Raw genomic sequence first — 22,017 nt, forward strand, 5'->3', positions numbered from 1 at the left:
TGGCAATTGGCCCCAATCTGATCAAGATAGGAAGCTCTCAGATGAATGGCTTTAGGTATAAACTTGGCAGCTTTCTGACTGCCCACGTATTTGTACCTTGAAGGAAATAAGTAATCTCTGTTGATGTGATCCCAGTGGATCCTGTAGATTAGTGGCTCTAAGTGCTACACCCTGGCTGAGGCAAATAGTTGACAAGAGCAGGTGTACAATGTCTTCTGTGTGTGAAGCGTCACATATACATTTCCTCTCTGAATGTAGTATTTGATAGTCACCCATGTTTTCCCATAGAATCCAGGACCTCAAATCTTACTCTGATTAAAAGGATAAAGGAAATTATAGACAAGGATTAGGAAGATGATATACTTCATTAACTACAGCAGGGGAGTCTGGGGGCTGAGTTTTGTAATTTTAGGAGTATATGACGGTCTCAACCACAAAAGCCTGCCATGGGAGACATTCAGAAAAGGGTTGCTATTTACAGTATTAGTAAATGGAACTAGCCACCCAGGATTGTCTCTACCACAACAGTGGGATGTTCGTTGTGCCAAAGGCATCGCTGCAAATAAATATGATGCTAGTTGCTGATATATGACAACTTTTTAATCTATACATTAAAAACATTTTTTAAAAAAACTTTCAAGTAGGGCAGAAGACCTAATGATGTTTTCCATGTTCCTAAACTAGATTGCCTTCAACTCCAAGCACTATTCCAAAGACACGGAAGCATGGATCTCTTGAACAAACAAGTTGGTTGGGTTGAGTCGCTCTCTGAGTGAGATGGACGGTGACTAAATTTGAAATATCAATCAATCAATCAATCAATCAATACATCCTGGCACAGATGGCATGCTTTCCCAAGTTTAAGAAAAGTCATGTTGGAAAGAGATTTCAAAATATCCAGAAGCACAGGATTATCCTAAGAAAACCAAGAGGTTGGGACACCATCTGTGTGCTGCCTCTCAGGCAGAATGAAAAGCTTTCTTCTCTTGCAGAGTTCAGCCAAGTACATTACTGACAATTCTCTCTCCTGGCAAAACTAGAAGAAAAGCTTCCATGCCACAAAATAGTAATCAGAACTATGCAAGAAATGTCAGCAAATTTAATTAATTAATTAGTTATATTACTTCTAATAATTTTCCCAAAACTGCAACATTGTAGTGTTGTCCCATATGCAGATTTCCCCCCACCTACCTAAACCTGGTTCTTATGATGTAAAAGAAACAGAAACACGGAAAGAAAAGATTAGAACTGAGTGGCATTGGCAAATCATTCTACCCCATCTATGTGCTTCTCTTGGGATCATCAGAAAAAGTCCACAACCAACATTCTCTGCTATAAAGATCTGTAACTTTTTTAAAAAATAGTGTGGTGGATTGTCATAACTAAGGTTGCCGGATCTGGGCCACAAAAACAAAGATGATTGCTAGATGGCAGCAATAAAGTTAGTATTTATTTCCTGCTATCCAGTGGTCAACTAAATCTGGTAGCCCTAGCCATAACTTAATAGGGAATTGCACATTCCAGCTATTTAATTTAATAATCTGGTCCTTCCTCTGAATATTTCAGCAGACTGGTCAACAAGAGGTAGAATGAGATGACCTTCCATCTCAAAGATCTTGGCCTGTAATTTACATAAATCTATGCTAACATTGGCAGTGGTTTTCTGTCTGTGGGGGAGCCTGTGGATTTCTTCTGAAGCTGAAATCAATTCCAACTGAATCTTGAGGCTTGTTGTTCTGTTTTGTGAATGGGGAGGAATTAGCTTTGTATCTTTCTTTCTTCATCCCAGCAACCTGAAGCCATCACAGGATTGATGAGTAGTTCTTTTGGTTCTGAAATCTTTAGCTCCATTCTACTTTTGGACTATTATCGATACAAATAATGTGAATGTCATCATGTCGATATTTGCTTCTTTCTTATTTTTCCTGAGGAAGAGAGATGTAATTCCAAATATCTGTTCTGTGAATTTTGAGTGGGCCTAACAAAGATAGTCCCACCTTAGGTCCATGGTGAATAAGCAAAAACAAGCAGAAGCAAATGTGAATACATACACCATAGGGTCATCATGCAAATGACATGACTTACATCCTGTGTCAGGATGTCATTATGGAATTGTACCATTTGCGCAGTAACATAATGACTATATTGTCATTTTGACATCATTGTGGTTTGTAATGGATATTACTGATTGCCCTAATACAGAATTTTGTGCATCAGCTTTTCCTACCCTGTCATTCTGCAGATGTGTTGGACACAATGACCAACCAGAGCTGGAACAGCAGAATTTTGTGACAGCAAAAAACAAGGGCATGTCCACTCAGGATTGGAACTTGGCCACAGTCCCATGTCTTTGTCACTCTTTGAGAACTCAGTCAATTCACTTCAAAGTCAGTTGTGGTGTAGAAGAATTACTGCACAGAGTAATCCCTTGAGGTGGGGAGATCCCCATCAGTTGGATATTCACTTTGTTCTCTTTCTCAGTTTCTTGGTGATCTTCCTAGCAGTTCATACAAATGTGTCAGCCCTCTATGGAGCTATGCTAGGACTTCACTAAGCTTTTTAACTTGAGAGTGGAAATGTGACTGCAACTCTCCCCAATAGCAACCTATCTTTACACAAATATACAAATGCTGAAGGAGCTAAGACCAGAAGACTTGACAGTGTGTTTTGCACAACCCTGTTGGTTGAGTAAACAAAGCAATTGCAAGTGAAGGCAATTATGGGTTGATATCATTAGATATTTGACTATTTGGGCAATGAAAACTGTGTGAAAGTTCTCACACATCTCAAACACCTACCATCCAAGTCATCTTGTTTTCTGCATTGCAAAACACAGGAAGACGTCATAATAGGAGATGAAGAGTCGAGGTAGGGTGTAAAGCTATTTCTTTTTGCCGTGGTTTGGAGACCAAAGTAAAATTGCTAAAGCCACTTTCATATGGGAAATTCAGGGGAAGTTGGGGGTATTAGACAAAGTGGAGGACTGTAGATAGGCTGCTTTATTATCCCTTTCTGCCCTTTTTGTCAATCCCACCCCCCCATTTCTTTGCTCAAAGTTGTCCTTCCCAGCTGTTTTCCTCCTTGAGAGATTAAACAAAGATGAGGATGAGGATTTTAGAAGAGCCTGGAGGTGAAATGTGGGTTCTGCAGAATTTTGGCAAGAGTGCAGTTAATTAAGTGCTGGTAGAAGGAAGGTAAGGACGTGCTGAATTTTGGGGCCTTAAAGGGCAGCACAGATTATCCTCATGTTAATAAAACCCAAGTTTAATGAGGAATAATGGAAAGTTAGACCCCTCCCCAAGTTAATCAGTGACCAGATACACCCATCTCAGCAAAATATACGTCTTATTGTTGCTTAACCATCACATTTAACAACATAGCAGCAGTCCAGTTCCCTGAACTTTGTCATACGCGTATGTCATACATATCACAAACACACATTCATTCATTCATTGATGGGTCCCTCCCTCTTCCTCATCCAGCCCTTCAAAAACCAAATAAAGTCCTGCAGTGGCCCCACTTGTTAACCCAGAAGTTGGATGGAATATAGCACCATCCACAAACTATGAATTAAATATTTAAATAATGCACGTATAACTGTAATAACACAAAAATAACACAAGGAATGCCCTAGAGCTTGGAGATATACATCAAGAGACCAGCAGACCCCACTTGGAGGAATGCCACATGTCCTCACCATGTCCTGCTACAGACAGGTAGAAACTCTGTTCTGAAGCCTCTAGCACTGGGACCAGTGGCTTAAGCCATGTATGAAGAACCTCACAGGACGTTTAGTGATCGCATGTTCTATTATAAACCTGTAAGATGTGCAGAACAAGCCCTTTTGAAGATGTAGCCCATTGTTCCACTTTACAATGAGAGTGTCTTCCTCGAGGTTGCTCCAGATGATGGAATCGGAGTTGCATTTTACCTCTAATCTCTTGGCATTTTGAAAATCCATAAAGAAGTACCTCTTTTGCCAGACTTTTAATTGTTAATTTTACCATTAATTTTAGAATATGCTTTTTAACTTTCAACATGTTATTTTTAGGTTTGGTGTTTAACTAAAATTAACAATTTAATCTTTTCCTTTAATCCCCACAAAAACCATTCTCCAGAGGCTACCATTTGCTTTAAGGAAGAAACTTCTCTTGCTTTCAAGGGTAGCTTCTATTCTGGGCTATTATTCAAATTTGGAGATGGATTTGCATCAAGTGTGCAAGTGCAGGAGAATTTTGTTCTTGTTTTTACTTCATGAAATTCGTGGGCTTAATTGCTTATATTTTAAATGAAAACAAAAATGCACCATTAACAACAACAAAACCGCAGGTATTTTGATGCAATAGTCATAGGTATTATGGTTAATGCTGTTACTACTATTGCTAATCATTGGCAGCCAGTGTGTCTTATACAACGAATAATTGTATTGAACCCCTGAAGTTCACTGCTCTGATGCTTATAAGACACCCTTAAAATGTGACTCATTTAGAATAAAATAAAATAAATAAAATAAAATAAAATAAAATAAAATAAATAAAATAACAGATAACCTGAGACAGACTTCCATAATAGCCATATGCAAGAGATGTCTGATCAATCTTGTTTCGCAGGCATCTGTTATAGTTATTTCTCTCTTAGTCAACAGCTAGCAAAATGCAACTCTTAAGGGAAAATAATTTCAGTTCTGCAATCATTTGTTTAAACTCTCTCCCCCCCCCCACCTCCACAATTCCCCATTTTTCCTCCTAGCTTCAAATTGCTATAGCAGAGAACTTTGCAATTAGCAAAAAAGCAACGTTTCTCAAGAAGGGAGGAATGATGGAAGATGAAATCCCTCCTTTTCTGCAACACATCTATTCATTGTCCCAACTTTTGCATTTCCAGATCTATAGGAAGAAAATATGCCAATGGTTTATCTCATAACTCCCTGAAAGCAGATGCTGGAATGTCTGCTATCTGGTACTTTAACATAATCATAAACACATTTTTGAAATAATTGTAAAATTGTTGCATAGGAGATCTGTTCCTTTGCAAAGGGGAAAAGTGTATTTTTCTTTCTCTTCTGAGTTACAAGGATCCTTTTTGGCAAGAGTGAATAAATCTGTGCTTTCTTTTCAACAACATACTTCTTGGAAGAGCAGAGTAAAGAGATGTATTTATATAGTGCAAATTTGAAAGTAAGCCATAGCTGAAATGCAGGATTAAGGAAGAGAAGTCCTTTTTATCTGCGGTGTTTAAATACGCACACACAAACTAGCCTGCAGCTCAGGAGGGATTAAGAATGAATCCTGCTTTTGCTCTAGCATGAACATCTACACAGAGCAAGCTTAAGCCAGGTTTTTTATTAAGATTTAATTACATACACATAGACACATGGTGACAGGTACATGCACACACACTGACATACACACTTATATAGGAACCTAAGCCCCAAAGAAATAGTAATGCTATTTCAGATAACCTATTTGGATATATAATGCAGCTGGATATAAACACTTCGAACCTGAATGTCGTAAACTTCCATTTAACACTGACATTCAGTCAGAGGTATTATGGCACATGCCTTACTTTCACTGAATAGCTAATGGGAACACTGCTTATGACAGTACTTATTAATAGGTTTAGGAGCAATCTAATTGCTGAAAGTGATCCATCAGACTGACCTCTAGAATTGAAGTTGTTTAGGGAATTCGTTTCTTACATTAATTAATGTCATTCCATAAAATCCAAGATCAGTCTAATTGTTCCTTTGAAATGTGGATTTAATTTTATGGACATCAACAATCTAAGATGGTATTGACAGTCCAATCTTCCATTTCCTGTTATTGCCAACACAACAGCATATCATTTCACAGCAGAATTAATAAGAACATAGGAATCAAAACAGTGCTCTGCTGGATCAGACTCCATAGTGGCCAACCAACTGGCCAAGGATATATATAGTGGATATAGTGGCCAGCCAATTGGTCTCCCAGCAGATGGCCCTCAGAGACAGTCCCACTACTCTTAAGGCTAAGAGCCATTGATCCCCATGGTTTCCATGAAGCGGTCCAACCCTTTTTTAAAGCTAGTCTAGCTGGTAGCCAGCACTACATCACATGATATTCTACTTTGTCACCATTTAGATTATTTTTCAGCTGGAATCTTAAGTCGGTGATTTATGGACAAGATCTCTTGAGGAACCAGCAGAGAAGAAGGCATGGAAGAGGTATGACAGTTACCAATTAGATTTCAAGAAAACATAATAAAGAGGAAGAGAAAGTAGATCTGATAGTTCTCTGGGTGACGTATTGCAATTCAGTGATATTCTGCCTACCCCAGTGTCTAAAAGACCCTTGCCCCAGCCAAATTAGATCACTGAAACAAACAAATGAACAAAGGTCTGGGAAATGGTGAACCAGGAGAAGAGTTTTATCCTAGACTAATCATGGGCTTAGAGGTCCATCTATAATTTTTAGCATGGAGGCACTTCAGCACTGCCAAACCATCCATTCTTCATCCTCTTAAAAACATCTTGAAGCTGACCCACAAATAAATGTTCTCACTTCTGCTCACCTAGAAAACCTAAGGCAGTATGCAAAAAAAAAAAAAAAGTGCCCCCAAGTTTTCTCTGGTCCTAAAGAAACAAAAACCCTTCATCTCCACTCCACACAAAAAGAGAAATCAAATAAAGCCTTTTTTTTTTTTATCCGCTTTCAATCGTGACCAATTCTACGGAGACTGCCTGGACGAGTCCCTGCAGTTTTCCTGGCAAGGTTTTTTCGGAAGTGGTTTGCCAGTGCCTCCTTTCTAGGGCAGAGCCCAGCTGGCGGTCGCAGGAAATCAAGTCTCTTCCATCGCGTTGCATACAGCAACCAGCAACCGATTCTCGTTTTCCCGTGCAAGGCACCTCCAGCGTTTTTCCTCCCATCGGGGTGAGAGTACCTATTTATCTACTCACTTACGCTTTCAAGCTGCTAGGTGGGCAGGAGCTAAGGGCGCAAGACAGGAGCTCACCCCACCGTGCAGAGCTTGGGCTTGAACCGCTGAAGTGTTGACCATTTCTGGCTGGCAACTTCCAGCGTCATTAAGCCACTGCGCCACCACGTCCCTTAAATAAATCATACATTCTTCTTTTTTTACCTTGCATGCATCTATCTAGTCCTATGCAAAAATGTCTGTGTGGTTGCTATAAGAAGGAACTGCAAAGCCACCAAGTCACTTTGCCCCTTAAAAGAACTATGAAGTAATGCCATATACTATAAGTGGAATCCTGGACTTGGGAATGGAGACAGACAAGATGAGTGATTTACATCTACAAACCCTTCTGTTTTCAATTAAAAGCCTAGGCAATATTGTGATAGAATGCTCCAAATACTTGCATCCTTCTCAGAAATTGTGGCAGAGCAAGGACAAGTCTGTTTACATGCAGGGCACCATCAGCTGACAAACACTTTTGCTACTGACCACCTTCCCCTGCTTTCCTCCCACTCCATGCCCAAACCTTTCCCCATTCTCAGCTTTAAAAAAATAATGTTAGTTACTTATGCTGGCACAGCTGAAGCCTTGAATTTCAGCCAGCCACAAAGCTAAAATGTGAAACCAGGAACCTGGAGGGAGATAAACTAGATTCTCCATCAATGCAAATACATTTCCCCTTTCTCAAGGCAAGGAAATACAACCAAAGACATCAACATCACTGCAGTTCCCAAAACGATCACCACCACCACATCCAAGAAAAAAGGGTGTGAGTCTTTGAATGTTTGAACAATCTTTGAATGTTCTTCCTGCAAAGCTGAGGACCGTAACATTCTTGTTAGTTTTAGAAGGGCCCTAAGAGACATATCTCTGGATAGGGATTAATGGGTAATTTTAACAGTTAACTTTTAAATATGTATTTTTAATTTAATTTACCTTTTATTATTTTCCTAAACTGTCAGGAGATTTCAGTTATCAGTGAGGTACCATGTACAATAAAAATAAAGCTGAGAAATAATAATTATTATACCTGATTGCCAGAGGACTTCTTGTGATCCCTTGTCAGGTTGGGAATCATAATCTGGAAGTTCCCTGTGATGTATTTATTTTTCAGCTTAGTAGCTTAGGGGCAAATAAATAAATGAATGAGAATGTGTCTATTATAAAGCACATTAAACCAGTGTACTTTTATTTGCCTTACCCAACAGAACAGACATTATCGTGGTTTGAGAAGCAGCAAACAGAGGTTCCAGGTCAGCCTACAGCATTTATTGGACTTTCTAAAGAAGGTTCAGTGGTTAGTAGAAGGTAGGCAGGAATTGTGTCCCAGTTCTTTTCATTCTTATCATGCCAGTGCAGTAATATTAATAGATGGAATGGAATAAAATATAAGACACATTGGTAGGCTGTTTGGTGGAGTGGTGAAGGCCCCAGGCTAGAAACTGGGAGACCGAGAGTTCTAGTCCCACCGTAGGCATGAAGCCAACTGGGTGTCCTTGGGCCAGTCCCTCTCTCTCAGCCCTAGGAAGGAGGCAAGGGCAAACCACTTCTGAAAATCTTGCTGAGAAAACTGCAGAGACTTGTCCAGGCAGTCGCCAGGAGTCACGACTGACTTGAAGGTACCTGTATATCCTGATAGAAAATATATACTCCAGGTATTAAACATCTTAATTCGAATTACTGTTTACCAGCTGTGTGAGGGAAGGATTATGAAAAAGGTTTCAAATTCGGTATATAATCAGACACTTTAATAGAAATCGGAGAACCAAACTCTGCTCTGAGTTTCAAACCAGCGTTCATTTTAGAGCTGAACCAAAATGCACAGTATACCAAAAATATCCAGATGTAATTTCATTGGTTTAAGGTTTCTTTGCATTATCACTCATAAAGCATTAATGTGTTATTGACCCACTAGGTAGAATTCAAAGCATCTCCTGTTCAAAACCAAAGATGGAGAAACAGCTTTAAAGTAACACTCTTTGGATGGATGGCCTGAGTCTGCTGTAAGAAGCACAAATTACATCATTTCCACACTTGTGAGATTTAGTGGTGTGGTTTTCTAAATGGCCATCCTCCTGAAAATATATTTTAAAAAGGCTTCAATGTATTGCATATTTATATTACACTAACCGTCCATCATCTGATATCTGCACATTCCTCCACCACTCCAAGTAGGAATAAGAAAACTATATGTAAATCTGAGAAAATAGCTCAGAGCTGCTCTCCAGGTTCCTCTTTAATATGTTGAGTTTCCAGAAATGAAAGGGAAAAAAAACATATTTAGCTCATGAGCCATTTCTCTCTGCAGAAAAATATCAAAGTCTCCTTCTCTTTATGACTTTGGTATTCACTAGTCTCTTCTGGGGAAGCGATCACCATATTAGATGTTGCTGAACATATTTGATATTAAAGCACTGTCTGTTTTCTTCAAGTATCTAACAAGTCTCTTCCCCAGAGTTACCAGCAAGGTGCTGATTAATTAACTGAGGTAGCAGAGCTGAATCATACAACAGCTGTTTGGAGAAGTGTCATTAACTTGGTCTCCTTTCCTGTCTATTAACTGGCTTGTGGCAATGGTGCCAAATGGCAACTCTGGGGAAAAATCTGCTACAGACCTACCTTTGGTGCTCCAAGTTCCATGCTGAAAAAAAAAGCTGGTCAGAAGAATCTTAAATGAAATTAGAGGAGTGGACGGCTTAGAAAAGATGAAGGGGAAAGCAGCAGCTGAAAGAAAATAACCCTTTTCAGAAGTCCCTTCCCTTCTCAACAGCAGCTGACAATAGATGCCTCCAGGCAGAACGTCAGAATGGAAATCTCATGGAATCAGAGCTGATTGAAAAGTTGGGCAAGGTGACATTTTCTCATTTTGACTTTTGACTTCTGAAGGAGAAGGGAATGAGAAGGTTTTTCTTTTTCTGTCCTGATATCAGTTGTTGGCACACAGCAGGGAATCCAAACAGATGGAGTTGGTCCCCTAATGACAACTGGCTGAGTATCTTAATCTGTGGACCTCGCTGCCTGACACCATCAAGGTAGATTTTTTGGAAGAATGCAACGTCAGATGAAAGGGAAAAAAAATGTTCACAGGAAAAGACAATCTTACAAATCCTGCTTAAGTGGGTTGGGAGTTCTCTTTCAATGCAAGCTAAATTAAAGCAACAAATTATGTTTTAGTTATGTCACCAACAACTTATTTGGGGTCAAGTTGAGATGTTCCTACCAGTGGGATTATCTGAGCATGGTCTTCATACTCTGTCTGACACACTTGTTGGTGATAAGTACCAGAGTTCAAAAAAAATGTTAACATCAGCTATATTTTTAACTGCAAGGGAGGCCTGTTCAATCTAATATTATGCCTTTTTGTAGCAGGTCTCCTTAAACATGCTAGAGAATTAGGAAAACTGAAAATTACACATGTGACCAGCTAATCACTCGACTCACTGAATTGCCAACCCCCCACAGCCCTCACAACGTATCTGAAAATAACATCAAGTACTCTGAGTAAAAAAAGCATGGAAGGATAGCAGTGAATTGATATAGACAAGGCATCTGCCTTGTGATAAAATTAAGTCTTGTGACAGAAATAAATCACTGTAGGAAAGAATGCAAACCATTCTCCAATAGGACTTTCTCTTTCCTCCTTATAGGAGAGAACTTATTGGATTTCCTGATGCTAGACTGCTAAGTGTAAATGTGATACAATGATAAATTAGGAGGAGTGCACAATTTGAAACGTAAGAGCTACTTTTGGGGAAGATGTTGAAATAAAGGGGGAAAATAATACTTTGATTTCTGGAGTAACTGTTAAATTGGGAATCTCCTTTGCTTATAATCTAATACTCTGCTACTGTGCCATATCATCAAACAATGCCAACAAGCAGCAGTGGGTAAAATAGATTTTAGACTAAGATGAATAAGGGAGGGACTTATCTTTTTCGTCCCCCGCGCCATTGCTTTTTTCCAATATTCACAGTTTTATCTAAAGAGCACAGCAGAAAGGTTACTGTTGACATAAAACATTCCCATCTTATTTAATATTCCTTTTACCTTGGGTACCTTTTAGAAATGAAAAAGAAGACTTCTGGGCTTCTGCTTTTATGTTGCCTGAAAAAAAGGCCACACGATTGGTTAAAGAAACATAATAAATAACAGAACTTTGATACATGCAGTGTTTGATAAATGTGACTCAGAAAACAGGATTTCACGTTTTAATGGCTTTCTATTTTTAGAAGTATGGTATTAATTAATAGATAAAGGAATTATTATGGATTGTTTTTTAACCCCTTTCTCAACCCAAACTGTGGCAGAACAGAATGCCGATAGCCAAAATAATAGGATCTATTTTTTATCATTCTCCTTCCCTATAAAATTGGGTTCCAGTAATATGAAATATTTCTTCTTATTAATGATCATCAAATCTGCTCAATTCAGCTGGCAATTTCATAGACCTCTTAACTTATTGATATGCTGTGTCCTTTTTTTATTTAGTACATTTTTAATATGCTCAACAAACTTTTAATAGGAGTTTAAAGGGAATTGCTCAGAAGTTTAGAATAAATTGTTGAGCACACTTTCTGTAGAAGATTTTTAGAAATTCTGATAAATATAAGACAAGGAAAGTTAACACTACTATAGTTGTTAGAAAAATATACATACGGCTTTCAAAATGTTATTCAGTACACCCTTTCCATTCACTTAATTCACTAAGTGGAGGTTCCAAAAAGACTAGTGAATTGGCACTGATTTTTTTTTCTCTCCCTCTCTTTCACACACACATGCATAAATACAGATTTCTTTGCTGTGTTTGTTTTTATTGCTATCTTAGTTTACTTAAGTCAACCTAGTTAGCTAATCTGAGGTCAAACAGTACATCAAAGGCAAAGTAGCAACTCTGTTGTACTTTCCTTCCTGGAGAACAGAAGTACTAATCCAGAATTGGGGAAGAAGGGGGCATTAACTCTTTACTCCCATGCAAAGTAACCCTGATCTAATCTGGGCTGCACTATGGTAAAGAATGCACTGCCATTGTGGGCTTCTTTGTACAATATCAGCAAAGTATGATTACTTTCCACTTTTCACTTCCAGCTCCCATTTCCCATTTAGTCCAGTGATCCCTACTTGGGAAGGTATGGAAAAGAGCTGAAAGATGATATGGTACTTGTAATCGGTCTCACACTTTTCAGCCTTTTGAAGTAAGAAGCCCTAACATTACCTTTAGTGTAAGTTTACAGTAACAGAATCTTGCAAGTCTGAAAGCACTTCTCCCCTCCTTTCCTTTTACTCTCTCTCTTTGCATGACACTTGACTAGCCTGTGGATCTTCCTCCTGTCTCCCAAGGCCATTCCCACATACATTACACACATGTAACCTGCATCTACATACCCAAACTATCTTCCCCTCCTTTCCTATCCACCTCACCCCAATTTAAATCCTACATCAGTCTATCCACTCTGTGCGTCTGATGAACTGAGATGCAACTCATGAAAACTTGTGCCTTTTAATAAAATGTGTTAGTCAGAAAAGGTGCTACTAGACTTCTTCTAGACTAACCCTGGCTGGGGAATTCTGGGAGTTGAAGTCCACACATCTTAAAGTTGTTGACGTTGAGAAACACTGCAATAGACCAACACTGTTCTCCTCCTACAAAACAGGAAAATATGAAAAGTTATCTTCTTATCTGCCAGTTTCCCATCTCTCCCCTTCTTTCATATGTCTGCAAAATTCCACTGGGGGTGGGAAGAATAAAAAAGCAGCTTTTTCTCTTGTTTTCAGCCCCTTGAACTCTTCATTGTAGATAGGAATCTTGTTAAAAGTTAGTAGTTCCTGGCAACAATAAGGGCATGCTTTTTAAAAATACAGAATAAATACAAATAATCCAAACTCAGAAGAATGCCAAAATCAATGCAACAGTCAAAGTTCCACTTTATTTTACAGTTGACCAGCTATACTGACTAATATCACAAACAATAAATAATGGTATAATATATAGTAAATATATTGACGATGTCTAAGCTATATTAGAAATGTTTGAAGGTGAGGAACAACTCAGAAACCATGCTTAATTTTAACTTTAGGAATTATAGTTGGTTTTCCCATTCTGGTTGATGAGTATGAGAAATGACTGCAGGTTTTAGTGTTCATGAGCTCCTGAACACTTTCTTTAATCCTGCTACACTTATATCTGTTTTAGATATGCAGCCTATGACAAGCTCCATAATTCTCTGATGCTACTTTGCCTTCAATCTCCCTCTAGATCTCTTTTTAAAAAAGTGTTTTGGGTAAATCCAATTTCTGTTCAAAGCTAAAATTATGTTAATCCTCCCCCACCTCATCCCAACGTGTTAGGGAGAATTTACAGATAGAAAATCCATGTCTTTTTTCCCCCCAGAGCCTATTTGAGGGCTGCATGACTGTAATCACTACACAATATTTTTATACCGGCTGTGTTTGTGTAGATGTAAGAACAAGGATTTTTATTACAGAAAAAGCTTCAAGAACTAGAACTCTTAACAGATGCATACACACAGCAACTCAACTGCTCCTGTACTTGAAGCACTATATTCTGGTTTGAGGGATCCTGTGGAATATGTCAAGAGCAACAAGTCACTGCCTACCCAAATTTGGCAGAACTCTTCCCATATAACAAATACGGTAAATCCAGATTAAGAGAGTCTAGATTCTAAGCCCACCATCAGTGAAATGCTTCTCCACTGCTATTTGCACACGCTCGCCTTGCAAGTGTTCTATTTCAGTTTCCTTATTGTAATGAAAAGCTAATAGCAGGCCCAAACTATTATAATTAAAGAGATCAACATATTTGGAAACGCTGGTCATAAATCTTACAGTGCTAAACTACTGGTGCAGTGTTCCCTAACACTGCAAATTCCCTTTCAGTGAATTTCCTTCTTGCAGCCTGCCGTGGAAAGGGGGGATGAAAATGAAGGACATGAGAACCCTGAATGTTGATCACTTGTAATTATGGTACTCTTCAAAACCGTTAACTGCTGTAGGATCTGGCCGTCTTCAGATGGAGCTAACGCCATGTAACACCACGCTAGAAACCCTAGGAGAATACACACTGCTAGAGTTGGATGCCCTTCCTTCGTTAGGGTGCAGCATGACAATTTCGTGAAGAGGGAGAAAGATATAATAAATCTATTAGTCTAAAAGAAAAAAAGAGAGAGAAAGATAATCTGCAAAGTGGGACTCTTTCATACAAAGAGAATCCATCTTGAACCAGAAACATTTTCTTGGAGAGAGAGAGAAGTAGTCATAAATGTTTTGAGTGGAGCAACAAAATGGGAAAGTGTTCATAAGGGAAAATGATACAGTTAATATCCTGGAAAGATTACTATAGTCCTACTGGGAAGTCCTAAAGTACCTGGAGTTAGGGAACTCAAAGCCAAATTTGTCCTGGGAAAGACATAAATCAGCTTGAAACTACCAATCAAACCCTAAGTGGAAGCCTTCTGGTATTTTAGCATTCTTGTTATTTAATTTTAAAAACAGTTTTGAAACGTACTTAAAAGAAAAAGAATAAAAAGCCCCAAGTTCCCACTAGTTTATTCTGCGGCTATAAAGACATAAAGTCAAATGCCCACCAATCTATTCTGTTTAATAGATAAAGAACAGAGACTTGTGTGATTTAAAAAAAAAAAAAAAAGCTAGCAAGGAAACTCCTTCTTTTCCAGGAAAAACAGGAGCAATGGGCTGGTGTGAAAGGAAGTATACTGGATAGAAACTGGAAGGTCTGGAACTAAATTGCTACCCACTCATGCGGTTCATCACTTGTCTTGAGATAACCTTAGAAAGTTTCTACAAGAGAATGACAGGCACTTGTATGGATATTGACCCAAGTTCCTAGGAAGAAAATGGGGCTAAAACAGAACACATGATCCAATTTTTATTCCGGTCTTCTGGAAAGATCCCATCTCAAGTGTGTGCTGTTTGCAGATGGGTAGAAGGCACAGATCCTTCTGTTCAGTGCCATTCTGTTGATAGGGTGCTGTGCCAAAAGCAGCTTGTCAGCCTGGCTCAAGTTGCAATTATTTATAGGCTGATGAAGATCTTTTTTATTTACAAGGGCCTTCAGGAAACAAAATGATTGGCAAGGAATCAGCTTACGGAGAAATGTAATGTTTGTTGGTACTGTACATTTCAGTAGGGTTTAACTTTGTATTATGCTCAAAGATGTAAGGAGGAACTGTGATAAATAAGTATATCCAGACCGAAACTTTTCCACTGCTTAGATTTGGCAATTGGAACAAATACAATAATCCCCTGGAATTATGGATTTAACAAAATAGGATGGCTGGTCAATTTATTCTAGTTGGTTTTCTTCTTTTTGCACATAAATGAAAAAGGATTTCATCTAAAATGATCGGCAGGCATCTACAGTTCTAGTATTTCATGTATAGCAATGTTGTCCAAACTTGGCCACTTTAAGATGAGTGGACTTCAACTCCCAGAATTCCCTAGCCAGCCTTGGGGAATTCTGGGAGTTGAAGTCCACTCATCTTAAAGTGGCCAAGTTTGGACAACACTGATGTATAGGCTTCAGGCCTTTGGGCATCAGGTTTAGCATAGAGGTTGCACTGCTTGTACTTGTGGAGGATCTACAGCAGGGTTTCTCAAACTTGGCAACTTTAAAACATGTGGACGTCAACTCCCAGAATTCCCCAGCCAGCATGCTGTCTGGGCAATTCTGGGATTTGAGGTCCATGTATCTTAAAGTTGCCAAGTTTGAGAAACTCTGATCTACAGAGAGAGACCAGAATCAGAGGAGTGCAACCCACTTGGTCCTTCTTGACCTTTCTGGGGCTTTCAGTACCTTTGACCTTGGTATCCTTCTGGATCATCTCTGAGCAAATGGAACAGGGGAGTCTGTTTCGTAGCCATTCTGCTTCTTCCTGATGAGGGCAGTTCCAGGGTGGGTAGAAGTGCTGTGCCTGGAGGCCTCTATTAAACTGAGTGCTTCAGGGCTCTCTCCTTCCCCCACCTTTGTTAAACATCTGTTTATAACTGCTGGAGCAGGTCATCTGTCAGCATCAAGTCCAGTATCATTAATTTGCTGATGGCACCCAGGCTGAAGAGGTGATGTGGTAGAAGTGTTGACTCAGTGCCTGGAGGTCATCCTGGCAGGGTCATGATGGGGAGGAAAAGACTCAAAATGAATCCCTCCAAGACATTGGTTTATACTTCTGTGCTAGGACTGTGGTGTGGTTTCTAACCTTTACCTTCAGCCTTACACAGTTAAGTTAGAGTCTTATTCCCCAGACACTGCATTGCAGTGTTAACAATAACTACAGCTATGAATCAAGAAAAGAACATATTTAGATTTTGCCTTTTATGCCTTCTCAAACTAGGTTTGCCTCCTTCCACTGAAAATTCCTGAAATTGGCTATGGTCTAAGGCCTAAAATTCAGAAGGGCTAGACTGGGAGAAGTCTGTTTAGAAGGCAGTCTAATCCAAATTGTTCTGCTACTTTTCGCAGCTGTTTGAAATAATTCAAAGTTTTGCTTCAGCCACAATAATTATTAACCTGACAGTAAATGTGAACCATACACTAAGACCTCTCTGTCTCCATCAGCATGGTGTAGATTTTTTTTTTTTAGTTACAGGATTCCAACCTCTCCAAATGTTATTTGTAAAAATCCATTATAAATATTCTTATTTATATTATCAGCAAAGAATCAAAAAGCAAGGGTGCTTTTTAGAAAGTATCAAATCTGAACACCAAGTATTTTCCATAGGGTAAAATTAATTCAAGCGCTAAGTAAAGTTACCACAATTTTACCCAAAACATAAGCATAGGTCTCCCCAGGGAAAGCATTATAAATGTAGTTTAGGCATTTCTTGAAGCTTTTTACATTGCACCAAAAATAGTTCAACACAGGAGATAAGGGAACTATTGAAGAAAATGAATGACAAGAAATAACTTCTACTTATTCACTGTCAAATTAGTTCTAGGCTGGGACACGGTGTTTGTGGGGGTGTAATTGGACAGAACAGATCTGGGATTAGGAGAACCTTATTAATTTGGAGTGCTCTCTAGCCCCCTAGAAGTGTTTTATCAGTTACTCACATTGACAGGGAAAGCAAATAGTATAAAACTAATGCAAAACTTTGATGCAGGTTTCCGGTGAATATAGGAACAATGTGTTTGTGGCTTTCGTGTTTTTTTTTTTTTAAAGATGATTTCTCTGAACCTCGCCTTTTAACAATTTGTTTCCCCTTAACTATGGAGATACAAAATCTGATTTGGTGATAGAACTGATACAAACCCAGATGTTGAGCTTTGTGTTTGAAATAGGTCCTAAATAAGACCAATGCCTAATTTCTCTCCTTGTTTTCTAGTGCTGCCATAAATGAAAATCTGTACCCTTCTCTAACTTTCTATTTTTTAAAAAATGTAGTTTTATCTTGGGCTGAGGAATAGCAGTGCTGTAGTTTGAGGTCAAGAATAAATTGGCTTTTATAATCAAAACACCATTGCTTGTAGTAGGTATGTTTGGCTTGTCAAAAAAGTTGTTTGACTTGAAATGAGACTGGAATTAAAGGGGAAGAAGGATGTTGTCAACACCAGAATGTTTGGCTTCATTGTACTACTTCCAGCTCTTATAAAAACTACTGGCTGTTTTCACTTGTAACAGGAAGTTGATATTATGGCTCAACATGAAAACAGACCTTCTTCCACAGCTCAACTATAGATCTAAAAGAACAAAGCATTCCACATCTCACTAAAGGTAGTCTATGTCTACTTTGACCTTTATTTCTAGACTAAAGCAATACACTGATCAACTAATTAGGTATTTGCTGTTTCAAAAGGAAATGATCTTGCATGAGAGGTTTGCTTACAAGAAAGTCTCAGAATTTAGGAAGCACTGCAGCTTTATCACCTAATTCTTGTTGGTTTGATTCAACTGTCCTGTGCAAAAGCTTTTTAAGTGACAGTCTGTCAGCAGGAAAGAGAGTTGTGGGCTGTAAGTCAAAAGACCATTTGTGATCTCAGAGTCCTCCTTGGTGGAATGAGAAGCTGCCCTTGTGAGATCAATTCCACATTTCTTGACCAGTCAACCTTCTTCTTGTTTCTAGATTTCCAGATTCTCCTTGCCAGATTTTCCATCTTCTTCCCTGACCTTCTGCTTGCTCAAATCTGTATTCTAAAATCTCTACAGGTGAATTCCTGACCATCAGAACTGACAGTCCAGGCCCAGTAGCTGGTCTAATAGTGATCCTGACCTTGCAGATAAATGCCTGCACACAGAAGAAACAAAATCTCGCTCCAAAATCTCGCTCCAACAAAGGTGTGTTAAATATTCATTCATTTCATTTATCAGGATAAGAGTAATACTTTGGAGAGTGGTCAAAAATGATTTCCGAGCATATTCTCTATCCTAAGAATAGTCATCTCATTCACTGAGTTTCTTATCATAATTTACTCTAGCCGATCAAAAATACCATAGTGAAATGTGATGGTCTCCCAACATTAGTTATGCAGGAATATCATACAGTCTATTCAGAGTAACAGTAATGCTTTCTTGAAAAGGAAGGAGCAAAGACTTTTTCTCCTTTTCAAATACACGTAGTCCTCATTTAGTGACCACAATTGGGACCAGTAACTTGGTTGTTAAGCAAAGCGGTCACTAAGTGAAACTGCAACTGAGCTTATGATTTCACTTCAGCTTTCCTTTGCTTTACAGACCATTGAAGGTCGTAAATCCAAGGATTGATCACAAAGTTACTTTTTCATCACCGTTGTAACAGAATGGTCACTAAATGAGGCAATCGCTAAATGACGACTTCCTGTATCACCCGCCAGAAGGCAGTACATGACTGGGTTTGTCCTGTTTGGGACTCATCAGACTAATGTAGCCACAGAGATTTCTATGGGATTCCAACCGTCTACTGGGAATTGAACTCACAGGCTGTTGCACTTGGGAATTTCCAATACAGGGTTTGAACCATGCAGAAAAATCTGTATCTATGTATGGTCCCAAACAGGACAAAACCAGTCATGTACTGACTCCTGGTGGCAAATATAAACAACACAGAGGATATACATAGTATAAAAATAAATTACACACACACACATCCAGACACACACTAAGAGTGGAAGTCATCTAAAACCTTGTACATGAGGCATGCCATAACATTGCATCCATGTACCTCTCTGATCTGCAAGCTTAAGAAAAGGAAGGTCAACTGCATATACCATTTCTAAAGAGAGGCTCCTTTTCAAACCAGCTCCTGCAAAAATTTCCCAAAGGAGGGCCTTTACTTTCTTTTCTTTTTTTTTTAACCACTGTCAAAATTTTCCCCTAAACATTTTTCCTTGTCCTGCTTCCACAGTTCAGAGACAGAGAAGGAGTCATCAGACATGTCCAGGAATCTTCCACTTAAGGAAAAGAACCAAGTTCCAGCAAATGTATGGCTAATCATCATAAACTCCAATCAGGACCTTCAGATTTCTCTTCAGACCATTCACCTGAAATGCCATAAACCTTCTGTTCCACAGTGCTCCTCCAACAATGTTCAGGACATTCCAGCAAGAAACAAAGATAGAAAGAAAAGCCCCTTTTTATATGTTAAATAAATAATCAAACAAGACCTGAATCAACTTCTAGCTTTCTTAAGAGCAAGTTCTGATCTCTAAAGTATCGGAGGTCTGCTTTGCTCATGGGTCCACTTTCATCATAGGTTTAGCACTGATACAAATGTTAGACCCCCAAGGGTACAGAAAAGACATCATCGAGATACTAAGTTTGATTACAGAGTAGTAGAATTCAGAAAAGATTGTGGAAGGGGATGGACTAGTTGAAGGAAACGAAGTAACTGATATAACTGGGTGGTATTTTATTTGCATAGTCCTTTCTGCATCAAAATAGTTATTTATTCAACAGAAATTAGATGTCACCAGACACGCCATCTGGAGCTGCCACAGAGAGGCCTCAGTGCAATTAACACTAGCCTTCTCCCTCCTTCTCTTTCAAATTGTTCATCTTTTGCAGCTCTCTGCTGAAGAAATATTATGGACCAAGCAAATATAGCTGCCTCTAAATTCCTAATCACCCGTGTTTGTGGAATTTATCTCAGAGATACAGGATAGAGACTGTGGATTAAGCGGAAGATAATGAGGCATCAGCTACAGTTCCTTGTGCAGAGCTTCTCCCTGCTGCTGGACTGAGGGAATACTGGGAAGGTGAAAGTTTTGCTTTCAGCATCTTTATGCAAGCCAACAACTTTGCTGTCTGCCATTGACACATATCTCCATCTATACTCTTGTACACTGGAGAATGCTAGTGTTAATTGCACTGAGGCCCCTCTAATAGCAGCTCCAGATGGCAGGTCCAGTGACATCCTTGGGTTTGTCACCAAGGAGACTTGCTGAGCCTGGGTCGGTATTGGCCTTTTGAGGTAGGCAAGGTACACACTCCATAAGGACTACTGGGATTCAACTTTCTTGTTGTAGAGTGTAATAACAGAATCCTGAATGCCTAACAGATTCTCTGTATCCCTGCTCTTGTACCAAAGAGAGTCAAGGAGAGGCAATCTTGAGTTTCTTCCTTACTCTCTCCACAGTTTCAGGGCTCAGCTGGTGTTTACTTAACAGCTGTTGAATTCCTTCTTCAAGGCCATCTCCATATTTTTCTACAATCTGGCGAACTCCATAAGGAAAGATTTTCCTAAATCACTTGCCCAGATTCTGAGGTCCAGAGAAATATCATTGTGTCAGACAGCCTGGTGTAAGCCAGGAACTTGTGTGCCAATGTATATGATAGTGAGTCATTCTAAACTGCAGAATCAATGGGAATGAGGCTTTAGGCTTCAACAAGCCCAAGGCAACCTTTCTGTGCACAGTAAGAATGATGCAAAGCGAAATAGTATGGGTGAGCCCATTTTTTGGTCATAGTTCCATTAAATGAGTATTCTTGGCTGCTATGTTGTTTGATGTTATTACTGTTGTTTTTGGTTGTTGTTGTTGTTGTTTTACTAAATTTTTATTCTGTTTTTAACAGTTAGCTGCCCAAAGTCATGCATAGTAAATGGCCATCCATATTAAATAAATAAATAATTGCATAATTGTTCCCCTTTCCCACTTGATTTAGGGTTAGTTCTAATGACATAAGGGACTTGTAAGTGAATAATTTTATTTATTTATTTAATTTATTTACATATCACATTTATATAGCTGCCCCTCTCACCCAAAGCAACTCTGGGCAGTGCACAACAATTAATAAAATAATAAGTGAATAAAAACAGGCATATAAAAGATAAAAAGTTATTATTAAAATAAAAAACATTATCACAAATTTTAAAAATTTAAGTTTTAATCTTAAAATTTTATAATGTTTATAATCTACTATATATTTGTATTTAATTTATATGTTTATAATGTACATAAGCCGCATACGTGATCAGTTTGGTCTAGTGGTTAAGGTGCTGGACTAGGAGCAGAGAAACCTTCTTGCTAGGCCTTCTTGCGTGCAGATCCCAACTGGCTGACTTTGGGCCAGTCATTCTCTTTCAACCCTAGGAAGCAGGCAACGGCAAACCACTTCTGAAAATGTTGTCTAGAAAACTTCATAGACTTGTCCAGACAGTTGTCAGGAGTCAAGATTGACTCAGAGGCACTCCCCCACCAAAAGGTAGATCCATAGAGTAGATCCATAAATTCATATGAGTTTATGATATACTTTCCTGTGAACTGGAAGAGTGCAAGTTATGATTTACCAATCCTCCTTCTGCACATGTGCAAATTGGGTTTTATTCTATTTGTTGGTTTTAAGCCACCCATAAGTATTTTGGGTATTTTGTTGAAATGACTACTTCAAATAAAACCCTAACAAAGCTTACAGGGTTGTACAATTTTGTATCAGAAAGGAACATAAAGATTGTTTAACTGAACAGCCTAATTTGAGACATTAAATGCTCTTGAAATGAATTGTAACCTGGTTTTGTACACAGCAAGAAGGTTTTTTTGCTGGGGAAAATTTTTGCTGCAGGAGATCTCTTTTCATATCTTTGCCCTCAGTCAGCAGGTACTGGGGAAATTTTTGC

The 22,017-nt window shown here is 38.8% G+C and overlaps 1 protein-coding gene and 1 long non-coding RNA gene across 4 annotated transcripts in view; one reads left to right on the top strand and one right to left on the bottom strand.

Moving 5' to 3' along the window:
- The window catches only part of PPARGC1A (PPARG coactivator 1 alpha), a 625,128-nt gene that overhangs the window by 232,306 nt on the left and 370,805 nt on the right, over positions 1–22,017 (bottom strand). The gene's annotated exons all lie outside the window — the stretch shown is intronic.
- LOC148213637 (uncharacterized) lies at positions 18,149–19,572 on the top strand. The gene is made up of 2 exons (XR_015794263.1): positions 18,149–18,263; positions 19,309–19,572. It is a non-coding gene; the product is annotated as an uncharacterized LOC148213637 (long non-coding RNA).

Source organism: Python bivittatus, unplaced genomic scaffold, assembly GCF_059951505.1.
Source record: "Python bivittatus isolate LINGU-HERP-01145 unplaced genomic scaffold, Pbiv_v1 ctg000960_np1212, whole genome shotgun sequence".
NCBI lineage: Eukaryota > Metazoa > Chordata > Lepidosauria > Squamata > Pythonidae > Python > Python bivittatus.